Consider the following 15754-nt stretch of genomic DNA (forward strand, 5'->3'; position numbering starts at 1 on the left):
TCATGTTTCAGAATGCTGTGGTACTTCTGCAACAATTTTTATAGAGGTAGTTGGTAAGTACTTCAAGTTATATACCCGTAGCTATAACGATATTATGTATTTTTCATGTAATTATAAATACCTTTTCTTGTATTTACGGGCAATATGTGCTATTGAAATATGCACAAGCTAGTTAGAAGAAGAAGAAGAAGAAAGTATAAAAAGAAATAGAATTAATTTCTTTTCTGATATTATTATTGATGTTATGTCGACATGGTAATCTAACGATATGTGTTATTAGTCGTCATAGAAACGAGAAACAAAATATAACAGAGGATCCGTCTTGTAGAATCAACATGTATGTTATTTAAAAGGTGTAAATGTTTACTTCGTTACGTATTATAATAAAAAGTAATATCAAGATGGAGTGTTTAAGTGGATTTTGGTAAAAGTAGTAGACTAGGTTATAAATATTCGGACTGTGGGCTAAAGTGTAACCCTAAAAACATACGAGATAAATATATTGGTCGTTACATTTTAAATAGTGTTTTCCGCCCCAGGATTATATCTTATGGAACTTACATTTTAAAAGGTGTTTTCCTCCGCAGGATTATTTATTAAACTCCCTCTATAAACATTGTTCCATGAGTACCTTAGAATTCTGAAACTTGTATATTTGGATAGGGTATATAGTAGTTCCTAAGTGAAGTCTTGACTCGACTACGGTAGGTCAAATGGTGTTGGAGCTATGGTGCTTTAAATTTCATTTTTTCATGTTTTCGGCAGCCTATAACTCCAAAAGGAAGCATGTGTGCACCCAGGTTGATCTATACTTTTTGTCTTATCTTGGTGTCACGAATCACCTTCCAAATGTTGTCAGTGTTGTTTTGAAATACCGTGTATATGTCTCACTAGTAACAGCTTGTGAGGGAGGTCACATCGGGGAAAAAAACATTACAATTATGTATCTCTAGAAGCTGAAGGAAGTAAGCTTTACTAATATGCTAATTCTTCTATACAGGTGACTTCCCTCAAAAGCCGCCATTAATGTTTTACAATTTTAAAGAATTTGAATTAACAAAATTTATATAACACAGTACTCAATAAATCCGTAGGATGACTAATGAAACAGCACCTTTTAGACAAAATTCGACTTCATTCATCAACATAATCTCCTTGAAGAGTGATACATTCATCCCAATGCTTCTCTAACATTGCGATACTCTCTCTCTCTCTCTCTCTCTCTCTCTTTTTTTTTTTCTTAGAACGATTTATCTTTGGCCTCAAAATAGGCTTTAGTTTCGGCAATCATTTCCTTATTGGAGCCACATCTCTTTCCCTGGAGCATTCTTTTTATGTCTATAAGCAGATAGTAGTCGCTGGGAGTCAGATCCGTAGAGTACGGTGGATGGGGGAAGCAATTCAAAGTGCAATTCGTGCAATTTTGCCATTATTGCGATTGACTTGTGATACAGTGCATTATCTTAGTGAAAGAGCATTTTCTTCTTTATTTGGGGTCTTTTTCTCGCAGTTTCTTTCTTCAAACGCACCAAGAACGCTATGTAATAATCGCTATTGATGGTTTTTCCTTTCTCAAGGTAATCGATGAATAAAATACCGTATGCATCCCAAAATATGTTACCAGTCGACATTTGCGTTTTTGGTCGCTTTGGGTGGCTTTTGCCAGTTGCTGTCCACTCAGCTGACTGTCGGTTTGTCTCTGGAGTGTAGTGATGGATCAAAGTTTCACCCATTGTCGCATACCACACGAAAAACTCCTTTTTATTGGGCTGAAACAGCCCCAAACAGCGTTCTGAATCGTCGATGCGTTGTTGCTTCTGGACGACTGTGAGCAAACGCTTACAGAGTTCGTACAGTTTTTTCTCATGGACAAATATTCATGCAAAATTGTGAACACAGTGCATTCTGATATCTTTAAGGTGTCAGCTATCTCACGCAGCTTCACATTACGATATATATATAATATAGGGTGTAAAAAAGGTACGGTAAAATTTCAGGGGTGGATTCCTTATGGGTAGACAAGCAATCAAGTTCATATGACCATATGTCGGGAAATACATTGTTACAGAGTTACGGCCATTGAGCCATCCGACGGTGTGAAATAGTCACATTCTGGTCGCTCCTTAATGTGACTCAATTTAAACCTCACCAACTCAGCCCCTAATTAAGCTAGGGAGATAATTTTGGTAGCAATGTGTTGCTAAAGGATACAGTTTCCCGCCGATATGCATTTTATAAGTGTACCCCCAAGGAGGAGGGAATGCCATCCCTAAAATCCTGATGCAAAAAAACAAACAAACACGTAATTACCTTCCCTGTCCGCCGTGGTACACCCCGCATATATCTCGGCGGAAAGCGTCGTTCTTCAGGAACACGTAGATATCAAAATTATCTTCCTAGTTTAATTAGGGGCTGAGCTATTGAGGTTTAAATTGAATCACATTAAGGAGCGACCAGAATGTGACTATCTTACACCGTCAGGCGGCTCAATGGCCGCAACTTTGTAACGATGCATTTCGCGATATATGGTCATATTAACTTTTTTTTTTTTTTTTTTGCTTGTCTACCCATAAGGAATCCACTCCTGAAATTTTGCCGTACCTTTTAGTTACACCCTTCTATATATATATACTCTGTCCGTGTGTCCGTCCGGAAGACAAAAATATCTTAATGGATCAGGATGTAGAGGATCAAGAGTTAGGAATCGAGTTCGTTGATTGACGGTGATATTCAAACCGGAAGTGATAGAAATAAACCATTTCCGATGTTAACGATGACCACTATAGAAGAAAAGCGATAATAAAAGAGGTTTCCTGTAATTCATTAAGCATCCCAAGAATACATATCGTCTTTTATATTTTATATTTTAACTCGACTAAAATAAATTGGAAGTGAATTGAATCCACTATAACTTCCGGTTTCAATATTAATCTGCATACATCAGAAACGACAGGAGATGACATGAAACGGTTTTTCAAAATCAATTTGGCATTTTGAGAATAGATACCATCAGGGACATACGCAAGGGTTGGTCCAGGGGATCTATAAATTTTAAGGATGATTTTGTAAAGTCTAATATACGAGGGTAAATCAAAAATTATCCACAAGTTTGACATAACTTTTCTTACATTGTTCATACCTCGTTTATTTTATTGTTATGCTGTTGTGGTCATGCTATGAAAGTTTGATCCTAATTTCTACATTTGTCTTCCGTTTGTTGCAGATAGATCATATTCGCTCTATTAGAAGTTTGCGGTTACATTATGAAAGTTTGATCCTAATTCCTCGATTTGTCTTCCTTTTGTTGCAGATAGATCATATTCGCTCTATTAGAAGTTTGCGGTTACATTATGAAAGTTGGATCCTAATTCCTCGATTTGTCTTCCTTTTGTTGCAGATAGATCATATTCGCTCTATTAGAAGTTTGCGGTTACATTATGAAAGTTGGATCCTAATTCCTCCATTTGTCTTCCTTTTGTTGCAGATAGATCATGGCTGCTCCATGAACCAAAGAGGAACAACGAGCAGTGTATCAGGAGCCGTTTTCCATCAAACACTTTCGGCACAATAGTCGCAACGGAGTATCTACGAATAGATTGAAAAATGGTCGCGTAAAAGTTACGCACGAGGAAGGAGCCGGATTACCATCTACGGCCACAAATGACAACACTGAGCGTGGCACGTGACATGGTTCAGTTAGACAGACGAATGACTATTGATGAAGACGTACATCGTCTGGAAGTTAGTCGTGGTTCCTGATACACCTCCCGACCACAAAAACCGGATCACTGCTCGTTGTTCGTCTTTGGTGCAAACTTCTAATGGAGCGGCCATGATCTATCTGCAACAAAAGAAAGACAAATGGAGGAATTAGGATCAAACTTTTATAGCATGACCACAACAGCATAACAATAAAATGAACGAGGACAGAGCTCAATATGAACAATATAAGAAAAGTTACAGCTACGTTGCGTATAATTTTTGACTTACCCTCGTATTTTTACCTCATATTCAATTTGGACCTCAGGGACGTACGCAGGAATTTATTTCGGAAGGGGTCTAAAGCGTTTCAGCGGGGTCCAAATACAATTTGAGGCTAAATTATATGAACATTTCTAAAATTGCCCGTAAAACTAGACTACATTTACAAAAAAGTCGGGATTTCGGGGGGTCCAGACTCCCAGGACCCACCCCCTGCGTACGCCCCTGTTAGACTCCCTCTAAAAGCGTTGTATCCCTTCCGAAATAAATTCCGACATACATGCCTGGATACCATATCCCTCTTAAAGACGAAAACCGAGAAAAAAGGGTAAATATAACAAAATTTAATTTCCAGTAAGTGAGGGGCATGTAAATGAATGGGGAAAAAAGAGATGTGTAAAATAAAACCAAAATACAGAGTCTCACTTTAATATTCGGCCACCCCACATTGTTGTCATTTATGTCAAAGGACTCATTCATGTAAATACATAGGAATTTTTAAGTGATGACAGGGAACAACTATCATGTCTCGTGTACTATTTCGTAATGTACAAAAGTTGTAAATGCATACTATGCCTAACTAACTGCTATGTTTCTAAGAACTGCCTTCATATTATGCCACTTTAATTTTCGGCCACTAAAGTGACTTGATGATCTTACTGCTGTATCTCCAGTTTACAGAACAATATGATTGTTGGAAGGAATGTCGTATGTACAACTCTTTCCTCGTCTTCGTGTTAGAAAGTGTGAATGGGTATTGGCTTTGCAGTATAACACTTCCAATAGGGCGAAAAAGTTGTAACACAATCTTTGAGCAGAGCCAGCTGGTCATTGTTCGTCATAAAAGGGGGATTCCAATAGGTATATTGCCCGTCTCTTGAATATACCACAAAATATAGTTGGTGACATCTTGCGACGTTATAAGAAAGAAAACAGGATAGAATCCGTGAAGCAGAAGGGTCGGCCTAGCAAGCTAAATGAACAAGACAAACGTGTGATTGTGAAAAAAGTGAAGAAGAACTCAAAATTAAGTGCACTGAAGATTGCAGCGGAATTGCTGCAAGAGTGTGGAAAGGATGTACACCAGGAGACTGTTCGAAAAGTACTGAGAAACGAATGATACCACGGAAAGGTAGCTAGAAAGAAACCATTTGTCAACAAAGTGTGCAGATAGAAACAACTTCAGTTCGCTAAAATCTATGTGCAAAAGGAACCAGAATGATGGAAAGACGTTATTTTTGCTGAGGAAAGCAAATTCAACATTTTAAAGACAGATAGCAGGGTTATAGTGTGGCGAAAGGCGAATGAAGAACTAAGAAAACTGAATTTACAAGCAACAGTCAAATATGGTGGTGGTAACATAATGGTTTGGAGGTGCATATCTGCTGTCGGTATGGATGAACTCAGGTTTATAAATGCTAAAGTGACAAAAGAACAATGCCTGAGCATTCTGAAAGAGACTTTACACAAGAGTGCGGACAAATTTGGAATCAGCGAGACTTTTAAATTTTATCACGATAACGACCCAAAACATTAGGCGTATGTTGTGCTCGACTGGCTTCTGTACAACTGCCCCAAAGCTATCGAAACTCCACCACAAAGTCCGGACCTCAATCGCATTGAAAAGTCGTGGGATGAACTCGACCCTAGAGATCGGAAAATGGCGGTAACATCAAAGGAGGAACTTGAGAGAAGGTTAACAGAAGAATGGGCCAATATTGCTGCTGAATATACCGCAAAAATAACTGGAAATATGCAAAATCACTTGAAGGAGGTGATACACAATAAAGAGTATCCAATTAGGTATTAAAACCTTTTTCTTGCATCGAAGAAGACGACAAGAAAGTTCCACATTATGTGGTGGCCGAATATTAAAGTGATTATAATTTTTGTGTTTGAGAAGAAATGTTCTGATTTTTGTACGTAAGAGTTAAAATTTTATAGTTTAATTTTTGTAAAAAGTTGCAGAAAATATATAGGTTTCACATAGTATAAACAATATTATCACTCTACTTTACTGTAGTTCATAATATAAGATAAAATGCCAGTACAATGTGGTGGCCGAATATTAAAGTGAGTCTCTGTAGTTCCCATTTAAATCGATGGTCAAAAGGAAGAAAAGGTTGCGTAGTTATTTTTCATTGCTGATATGTTATTCTTGCTTGTATATAGCATCCATAGTAAACTACCTTTTAATTATGTCAGGTTTGCATATATGCGCGCAGGTATTAGTGAATTTTTCGTAGCAAGATTTGACATAATTTAACAGCTCGGAATCCCGGTAGACATAGTAAAGTTTTAAAATTCTCCTAATCTGTTTATAGCTAGTGTTATAGCAACTGATGAAGAATTACGTTTAATCCGTTTTTGGCTAATTTTAGAAATGGGCTAAGTAAATCAGGAAGCAAAACGTCAAGCGTATATTTGATATTTGTTCAGTGACTGTAATGCGATTATAGTGGGAGTGTATTTGTTTTATTTGTCTTGTCTGTTGTAACGGTAGTTGCTTCATGAGGTGATGGAAAATGCGTTTATATGTGCTTTCAACTAATGACGTCACTCACTACACAGACAGATTGAAGGGGGAGCGGGTATAGGGGGGAGGGAAGCGAATGCTGGCTCAAATGAAACCTAATGAAGCTGAAATATCCGGTAATGCATTTTGGTTAAATTTCACAGTTGTAGCTGTGCAATTGAGCCTACAGTGTTGCCATATTGATGTAATAAATTAATATAAAGTCATAGGCAAATCCCATATTGCTCTATCACACGACATGAACGCTCATGTTTCGTTAAAAACAAACCTAGCGCATTAAATTTTCTTCTACTCCAGCACTCTAACTGGGAACTTATACTGGAAGCAAGACCGGCTCTACCATATGTGCAACACGTCCATTTGCAACGGGGGGCCAAGTTTCTAGGGGCGCCAAAATTTGTCATGCCTATATTATTTAAAATAAATATTTCTTGTTGGAAACAGACTTCATGATGATGGTAGCTAAATTTACTAACCTGGCATCCTATTTAAATGCTGCATTCATAAATCATGTTTAGGTCGCATTAGTTTAAGGTCAAATGGACAGTGCTAAAGCAAATTGTCAAACAAATCCCATCATGAATTGCTTGATTGTTGTCAAATACAAGAACTTAATTCTCAAACAGCAATGAACACCTGTTCCACTTAGTTAAACAGCGTGACAAACATCTTGGCATTTAGACGGCGCTCCAAGTTCCCTTTAAATGTTGCTAGCAAATGAGAGGCCAGCGGTATTGCCACGTTTAGTTTTTACACATCAACATATATCCTCTGCCACCTGATCGCGCTGTAGTTTGTTTGCTTAGCCATAGCCACACCCCTTTACAACTTGACAACGTCGCGCCAGAGCTTGCGTTTTATTCGTTTAGCTGAAATGCCAAGATGTTTGTAACAGGCTTTAGTTATCACACTTTTGAAATGAAAACTAGTCTTATCTTTGTCAGAAACAAGAACCGATCTCGATCAAATTTTCAACATTGATGGGGTTCGGGCCTGGGAGTTTTTTTTTTTTTTTTTTTAATCTATTTACTTTAATGGTGTAACTTCGGAGAGGGGAAGCAGGGGGATATAAAAAATAAAACTTAATCTTGTACTAAATCTCGATCAAATTTTCAACATGGATGAGGTTCATGCCTGGGATGTTTTTTATCATTTCACTTCGACGGATCAACGTAGGGGGGAGAGAAGGGGAAGATATACAAAAATCAATATAAAAATAAAAGTCACTATGTTCGTGAGTTAATAACTCTTGAACCATCCGACCGATCTCAATCAAATTTTCAACATAGATGAAGTTTGAACCTGGAAAGTTCTTTTTTTTTTTTTTTAATCTTTTCACTTTTACGGTAGAAATTAGGGGAGGGGAGGAGGGGAAGTATATAAAAATGAATAAAAGTTAATAACTCCTGAACCACCCGACCGATCTCGATGAAATTTTCAACACAGATGATGTTCGGACCTGGCATGTTTTTTTATCATGTCACTTTGACGGTGTAAGTTATGGGAGGGGAATATATTTTAAAATGATCGAAAATGATCGATATTAGTGTCGAATCCATAGCTTTCGGAGTTGCTGAGATGAATATGACACTTCCGATCTCGTGTCACGCAACTTTAAGGAGGAAGAACGAGAGAGAGATAATTGAAAATGACCGGTATTAGTGTCGAATCCATCGTCATCATAGTCGCTGAGGGGAACAGTGATACATCCGATGCCGTTTAAATCCATGCTACTAAAAACAAAATCAGCATATTTCACGGGTACGAAACACTTGAGGTAAGGGGTCATGCATTTAAAATTTTTAATTTTAACCCAGCGAAGAGAGTAATCGATGCTAGTAATTTTATAATTTTCTCTGTTTACTTCTAGACTTGCGTCTGTTTTCCTAAAGAGCAGAGTATTACTTTCTTGACTCAATTGTACTGACTATATAATTTTAAAAATTGTTTTTGTTATTATTTATGTTATGGGTTACAATTCGTGATGCTTCACGGAGTCAATAGTACCAACTTTATGCGATACTATGGTAACTGAACGGGGAAAGAGGAGGGAAGGTGGGTTGCTTTAGGTATTGAGATATGCAAGAGGACAATTTTGCTGGTGATTGCGTTTAAAACGTAACGAGTAGTTTGACATTGTGAGGGTTAATCGCTGCATCTCCATAGCAACGGCCTACATTCAGTTGTTATCTTCAGGAAAGGAGCGAAAACGCGGGAAACAGTTTTCGGTCTCTCTCTCTCTGATTGCATTGAAGTATGGACGGTGAATAGAATTTATATTGCTATTAGTAGTACTAGTATTGCTGTTAGACAATGGTTTCGATGAAAGAAAATCCCTTCAGAAATAAAGGAGGGAGGGGTCTTAGATCTGTAGCCAGCAATTGAGAAATCTGAACACCAGGTCACAGTTTCAGTTTGAATCCTCAGCAGAATAGACCAAATTAAACTGTACCTATAAACCAGGGTTTCTCAACCTGGGTCGCAACCCCTAGGGGGTCACGAGAGGGTTTCATGGAGGGTCGCGAAGATAAACGGAAGAGATCACTGGAAAATATTTTTGAATATTTGAATTTTGTTCTGATAGGCGTATTTTTATTTCTATACATACTGTTAAGAACAAAAAATAGGTCTACTAAACATTTTCAACAGGTGCAGAGTTGTTTAAAAATAAATTTAAATGAGAGGAACAATATGAAACTAATGAGAACTTCATATTTAAATACCAGAAAAATACAAATGCAACAAAACTTGCATATTGAAATGCAATTAAAATTGAAAGCTAATGAGATACCTGAGCATGGTGTGTTTTCACTAGTACGGCAATGTCCGGTTCAATCTTCGTGACGCACATTATCAAGTCATTTAACATATTTAATAACTCTTTTAACAACTGTGCAAGTTTTTTTTTTTAAAACCAAAATTAGAAATCACTTTATTTACCATATGACCCAAATTTAAGGGAGTTATAGGCGAGAGAGGGGGAATATCGAACCCTTAAGAATATCGACCTTTTTCTGGAAGACCGTCAACTACAAACAAATATTTTCTAGGGTAAATGAAAGAATGATGTCTTGTGCTTTAAACGGATATAATGTTTGATCATTATTGTAAATAGTAGGGAGTACATGAGCAGTTATAGAATAGAAGACATACCAAAATTCGGATTTACCCCACTAGTGGGGTAAGTCCGAACGACCTACTTACAGTAATGTAATTTATAGAAAATGACACTATACACTGTACAAAATATGACATTGACGAAATATCACTGACAAAATATAAATATGACTGATAAAAGCCTATGTGAACTTAACATATGAATGAAAATAAATCTGCTGTCCTAATGTTTGTAACAGACAAAGCATGAAAACCATTTAGTTCACTATAGCCCTACCCTGATACTACTACAAATTATATTTCTTTTAGCAGCATAGATCCAAGTACAGTTACAGTAATTGTGCAGGCTTTGTACTTCACTGTTGACTTATCTACGCCTACTCATTTTTGCACGGCACAAATCACAAGTATAATTGGATCCCGAGGTTTCTGAGTCGAAGTCACTACAATTCTCTTGGCACCACTCTGTACACTTGTCGCACTGAATCCACTTCTCCTCAGGAGGACCGAAGTACTATTCCTTGCAGAAAATGCAGTAATAGCCTTTATTCAACCGCCTGCCTCAAGCCATTAAAATCAAGTTACAATGGGGACAAGGAGCTTCTGTTCGCCTTTACCCCACTCTGTACCTGAGTGGACATTTTTAAGTTCCAGCCTGAACAAAGCAGATCAATATGAATATGGGGTCAATCCACGAGGTCATAAGTTAATACACAAAAATTTACAGACCTGTAGCTGCTTCCAAAGGTCTGAGAAAAAATCGTAAAGTTGAGGAATTATGCCAATTTAACATATTTCACTGTCTAATATCTCCAATGGGCCTCGATAAAAAAAAATGTGAAATTTGGGAATCGTTAGTCCTTTAGTATACCATAACACACAACAAAGCGCGTTTTGTGTTTTTGAGCAGAAGTGGGTGAAAGTATTAGGAAATGATGTCATACTCTAGGAGGTGTTTTGTTCATAAAATCTTTATTGGACATTGAAAACATGTTTGGGAAGAGGAAACAACTTACGTAGAGGTCTGAATTTGTGAGTGCATGTAGTCTGGGATCATAGGTTAATACACAAAATTTTACAGGCTGCTCTCAGACATGAAAAAAAAATCGTAAAGTTGGGGAATTATGCCAATTTAACATATTTCACTGTCTAATATCTCCAATGGGCCTGGATAAAAAAAAAATGTGAAATTTGGGAATCGTTAGTCCTTTAGTATACCATAACACACAACAAAGCGCGTTTTGTGTTTTTGAGCAGAAGTGGGTGAAAGTATTAGGAAATGATGTCATACTCTAGGAGGTGTTTTGTTCATAAAATCTTTATTGGACATTGAAAACATGTTTGGGAAGAGGAAACAACTTACGTAGAGGTCTGAATTTGTGAGTGTATGTAGTCCGGGATCATAGGTTAATACACAAAATTTTACAGGCTGCTCTCAGACATGAAAAAAAAAAATCGTAAAGTTGGGGAATTATGCCAATTTAACATATTTCACTGTCTAATATCTCCAATGGGCCTGGATAAAAAAAATGTGAAATTTGGGAATCGTTAGTCCTTTAGTATACCATAACACACAACAAAGCGCGTTTTGTGTTTTTGAGCAGAAGTGGGTGAAAGTATTAGGAAATGATGTCATACTCTAGGAGGTGTTTTGTTCATAAAATCTTTATTGGACATTGAAAACATGTTTGGGAAGAGGAAACAACTTACGTAGAGGTCTGAATTTGTGAGTGCATGTAGTCCGGGATCATAAGTTAATACACAAAATTTTACAGGCTGCTCTCAGACATGAAAAAAATCGTAAAGTTGGGGAATTATGCCAATTTAACATATTTCACTGTCTAATATCTCCAATGGGCCTGGATAAAAAAAAAAATGTGAAATTTGGGAATGGTTAGTCCTCTAGTATACCATAACACACAACAAAGCGCGTTTTGTGCTTTTGAGCAGAAGGGGATCAAAGTACTAAGTAATGACGTCATACTCTCGTATAGTTTTCGAGACGAGAAATTTTTCTAGTCTCGTAAGCAGCACTAGTTCACCGAAGCTTTAGATCTCAAACAGTTTTGTGTTACATGATTGATATTAAATAGTATTAAAAACTATAAATTGAAAAAAAGGATTTATTATAAGTTGTATATAATAAGTTGTTATATAGTAGGAGGGTATGAAGGACAGAATCCAATTTGTTTAAACCAAGAGACGAGAAATATCACGAGTCTAATGGAAAACACTAGTTCATTGAGGTCTTAGATCTGAGTTTTAGTGTTACATGAGTCAGAATATGAAAACTATAAATTAATAAAATGATTATATGAACCCCAACTAAGAGCGTTTATTAATGTTTACAGGTACTAAAGTCATTACAAAATATACTTCAATATATAAATATGGTGTAAATGTTTGTTATATCACACCTTTCGTTGACCTCTCGTGACGAGAAAGGCTTTTGATAACTTCTAGATGAAATTAAGAGTCGGCATCCCGGCGAAATTAAAATACCGCTAATTTTACAGTAGTTATGTAATATTTTTCAAATAGATAAAAGATAATTGAAATGTGGAACAAGAGCGCCCTAGACAATATTATTTTGCGTGAGGTACCGTTATCACAAGTCACCTAGTGGCTTTCCGTTTAAAGCCGTTTAGAAACGCGAAAACAAATGCCGATTTATCAAAATGGCTCGAAATCGAAAGCAGATACTGTAAATGAGTCGTGATAACGGTATCTCATGTAAAATGATATTGTCTAGTGCGTTCTTGTTCCACATTTCGATTGTCTTTTATCTATTTGAAGATATCACATAATTACTGTAAAATTAGCGGTATTTTAATTTCACCGGGATGAGGTCTCTTTAAGAATATCAGGACATGCATTTTGTACAAAAATTTACAAACGAGAAAAACTTCGTGACGAAAGTTGCGTAATGACACACTTTGTGGTCCTCCATATGTATATATTTGATATATAAAGTATATTATTAATAACTAGGGTATACCAGATATTTTTAGTGGTTTAGATTTACATTGGTGCGAGCGGTCCTGGGTTCGATTCCCGATGGGGACACTCGGACGAAAAAGTGTAACAGCTTTTTCAGGCCAGACATCTTGAGTGAGGTTTTTCCTGTGTTTCCCTCATTCACACCTGGTAAATGCTGGGATGGTACCTAACATATAGGTCCCAGGCCGCTTAATTTCTTCCCCAACCCTTCCTTCCTTCCTTCCCTTTCATCGGATAATGTGCTCGCCGCAGGACGTCATCCCTCATATACGTGATGGGCTAAATGGCCTTAGATGCCGACAGCCCAGAAATCTAATTCCATATCGTAATCCCTAAGATTTATATTGTTATAGGTTATAATGGTTTTGATTTATTTTGTTTCAGTTATCGTGTTACGTATGCTTAGTATGTAAATGTGTTTATTTCATTTGTTGATTGTTGTATAAACCTGACTTTTCTAAATTAGAGGACCTTTCTATCCACTTCTAACACAAAGAAAAAATACCAATTCTGTAGAAAGTTTTTTTTTTTTTTAATTTTAGTTAGGCAAGTTTGATTTGTTTTAATTTTTAGTTTTGCGTCCCTTTCAGCAGCGAGGCTATATAAGACATGGACCTATACCTTAACGTGGAATCCGAACCACACGAGTTCCCGCCAGTAATCGAACTCGGTTCTCCCACGCCAAAGGTGGGTGTACACTAACTGCTTATTCACGAGGGCGCGCTCTGCTAGGCGAGTTTGCAACTATGACAGGTGGGGAAAGAGAGGTTTTTGGGTAGCTACTTGAGAAAAAGTTTTGAGAGAGACTTTCTCTGTTTTTCTATTTTTTTTTTCTGTTTGAACCGTCTCTGCTTTGTTCAGGATCAGGTGTTTCTCCGAATCATATATAAGAGTCCGCCCCAAGTGATCTTGGCGGAGTATTTTAGGGTGAATATTGGAAGGCTTCGCTTGACGGCGAGTTATTTTTGGTTTTAAGCTTGAAGGGTTTACTTCGAGAAGGGTTGTTTCCTCGGGAATCTACATGAAATACAGTCTTGAGTGCGAGCTGTGTTTGGTGGCTAGAGAATTGTTAATTTTAGTCTATAAGAATGATTGTGGTGTAGGTCCCCGATGACAGGTTTTGTTGCAAACGGCATATCGCTCAGAATAAGTACTTTCTGAGGGTATAATTGGAGGAATTACAAATTCTAGTCATATTTTTGACTTGTTATTAGCTAAAGTTAGAAGAGTCAGTTGTCAGGTAGGGAATTGGGTTTTACTTATGGATTTTTTTTTTTAAGTAGAAATTTTTAGCATTCATATGGGAAACAGTGTCCTCTTTAGATATCTTGTCTTATAGCATTAGGACTAGCAATATCTGGTTTCCACGGTCACAAAACAGGTCATAGGATTTTATGTTGAGACTCTTGTTTACTAGTATGAGGTTCTAAGGTTTTTAAGTCTGGCTACGTACAGCTAACTATGGGTTTAGAATTTATGGGTTCAGTTTTTGGGCTCCAGAGCTTAAAGGTTGTTTTTGTTTGAACAGCAAAATCTCAAATCGAGCCTCTTCTGACGGCTCTTCATCCCTCGAGAGGGATTCTCGAACATTCTACTTACCCAATCCTGAAGTAAATTACAACTATCCTGTTTAGACAATCCATGCTTAGAGCTTTTACACCAGACAGTTTTCTCATTATTGAGGCTTCCTTCTAAGGGTCTTCACTACAGCGAAATTAAACTACCGCTAATTTTAGACTTTTTCTGTAATATCTTCAAAACAAATAAATATATTCGAAAAGCAGAAACGTAGTGAACTAGATAATACGATTTTGCATGTGATACCGTTATCCCAACTCATCCATCTGCTTTCGATTTGCAACTGTAGATAGATTTAGTATTTTTTTGTGGGTTCTGTAAATAGCGGCATACCAAAAGCAGATAGGTGAATTGTGGTAAAGGTATCATATGCAAAATCGCATTGTCTAGTTCACTACGTCTCTGCTTTTCGAATATTTTTATTTGTTTTGAAGATATTACAGAAAAACTCTAAAATTAGCGGTAGTTTAATTTCGCTGTAGTGAAGACCCTTTAGGAATCAAGCGAATATGATGGCCTGTAAATGAACAGACGTTGAGCTCGCTCACGATTAAGGAATAACTTAGCTGGATTAAGGAATTGCTTTATTTTGAAGTTACAATTTTATAAGTGATTCATTAGGTTATTCCTTCTCTGGATAGAGAAGTTACTCTATGGTGCATGGCGAACATTTAAAGTTTATGACAACTAATGTAGAGGAATTTTCTTCTCAAATTATAGTACTATTCTTAAAGAAAAAAGTATTTTATCTAAGTTGGATATATCTATTGTCGATCGAAGTTTCTCTGAACCTGTGGTCTTTAGCGTACTGCTCTAAGTATGGTACAGAGGAATTAGTACATTAGATATGTTTCCTTCCCTTAGATTGAAGCGATAACACTTTAATTTGTACCAATAAGTCTTCCGTCAGGAGTCGCCTCTGGTGTGGAAAATAGTAAATAGAGGAAGGGAAAAGAGATTTTCTTTTTTAAAAAAATATAAAAAACGGAAAACTAACGCTGTTTAACGCTTAGATAGTGGTTTATAAGCTGTTAATCCATTAGTTAATGTGTTGTCAGAAAGAAGCTTAAGCAAAGATGAACGTCCATTTTGCTTCCTGTGATAATCCTGCAACTTACTTATTTAAAAGCTTTTCGTGTAAATGTTTTCTCTTCACATTATAACTTAAAAAAAGAAATAAAGATTTCCCACTGTTAATTCTCGGGCTGTTAAAACTTTTCACGCTATTCCATTTACTGAGTGAACGGACTGCGTGATTTGTTAATATTCTGGTCTTGTAATCCGGAGCTCGCGGGTTAGAACTCTGGCTGGCTACCCTGTGATTTTTTTTAAAATAATGTTTGCGCCTTTATGGATGGTCTAGTGGCTAGGGCGCGTGCTCTTGATGGACGAGGTCCTGGAAAAGTTTTCTTTTAAGAGGCCTCATCCCGGCGAAATTAAAATACCGCTAATTTTACAATAATTATGTGTTATCTTCAAATAGATAAAAGATAATTGAAATGTGGAACAAGAGCGCCCTAGACAATATTATTTTGCTTGATG

Source organism: Thermobia domestica, chromosome 11, assembly GCF_964235325.1.
Source record: "Thermobia domestica chromosome 11, izTheDome1.hap1.1, whole genome shotgun sequence".
NCBI lineage: Eukaryota > Metazoa > Arthropoda > Insecta > Zygentoma > Lepismatidae > Thermobia > Thermobia domestica.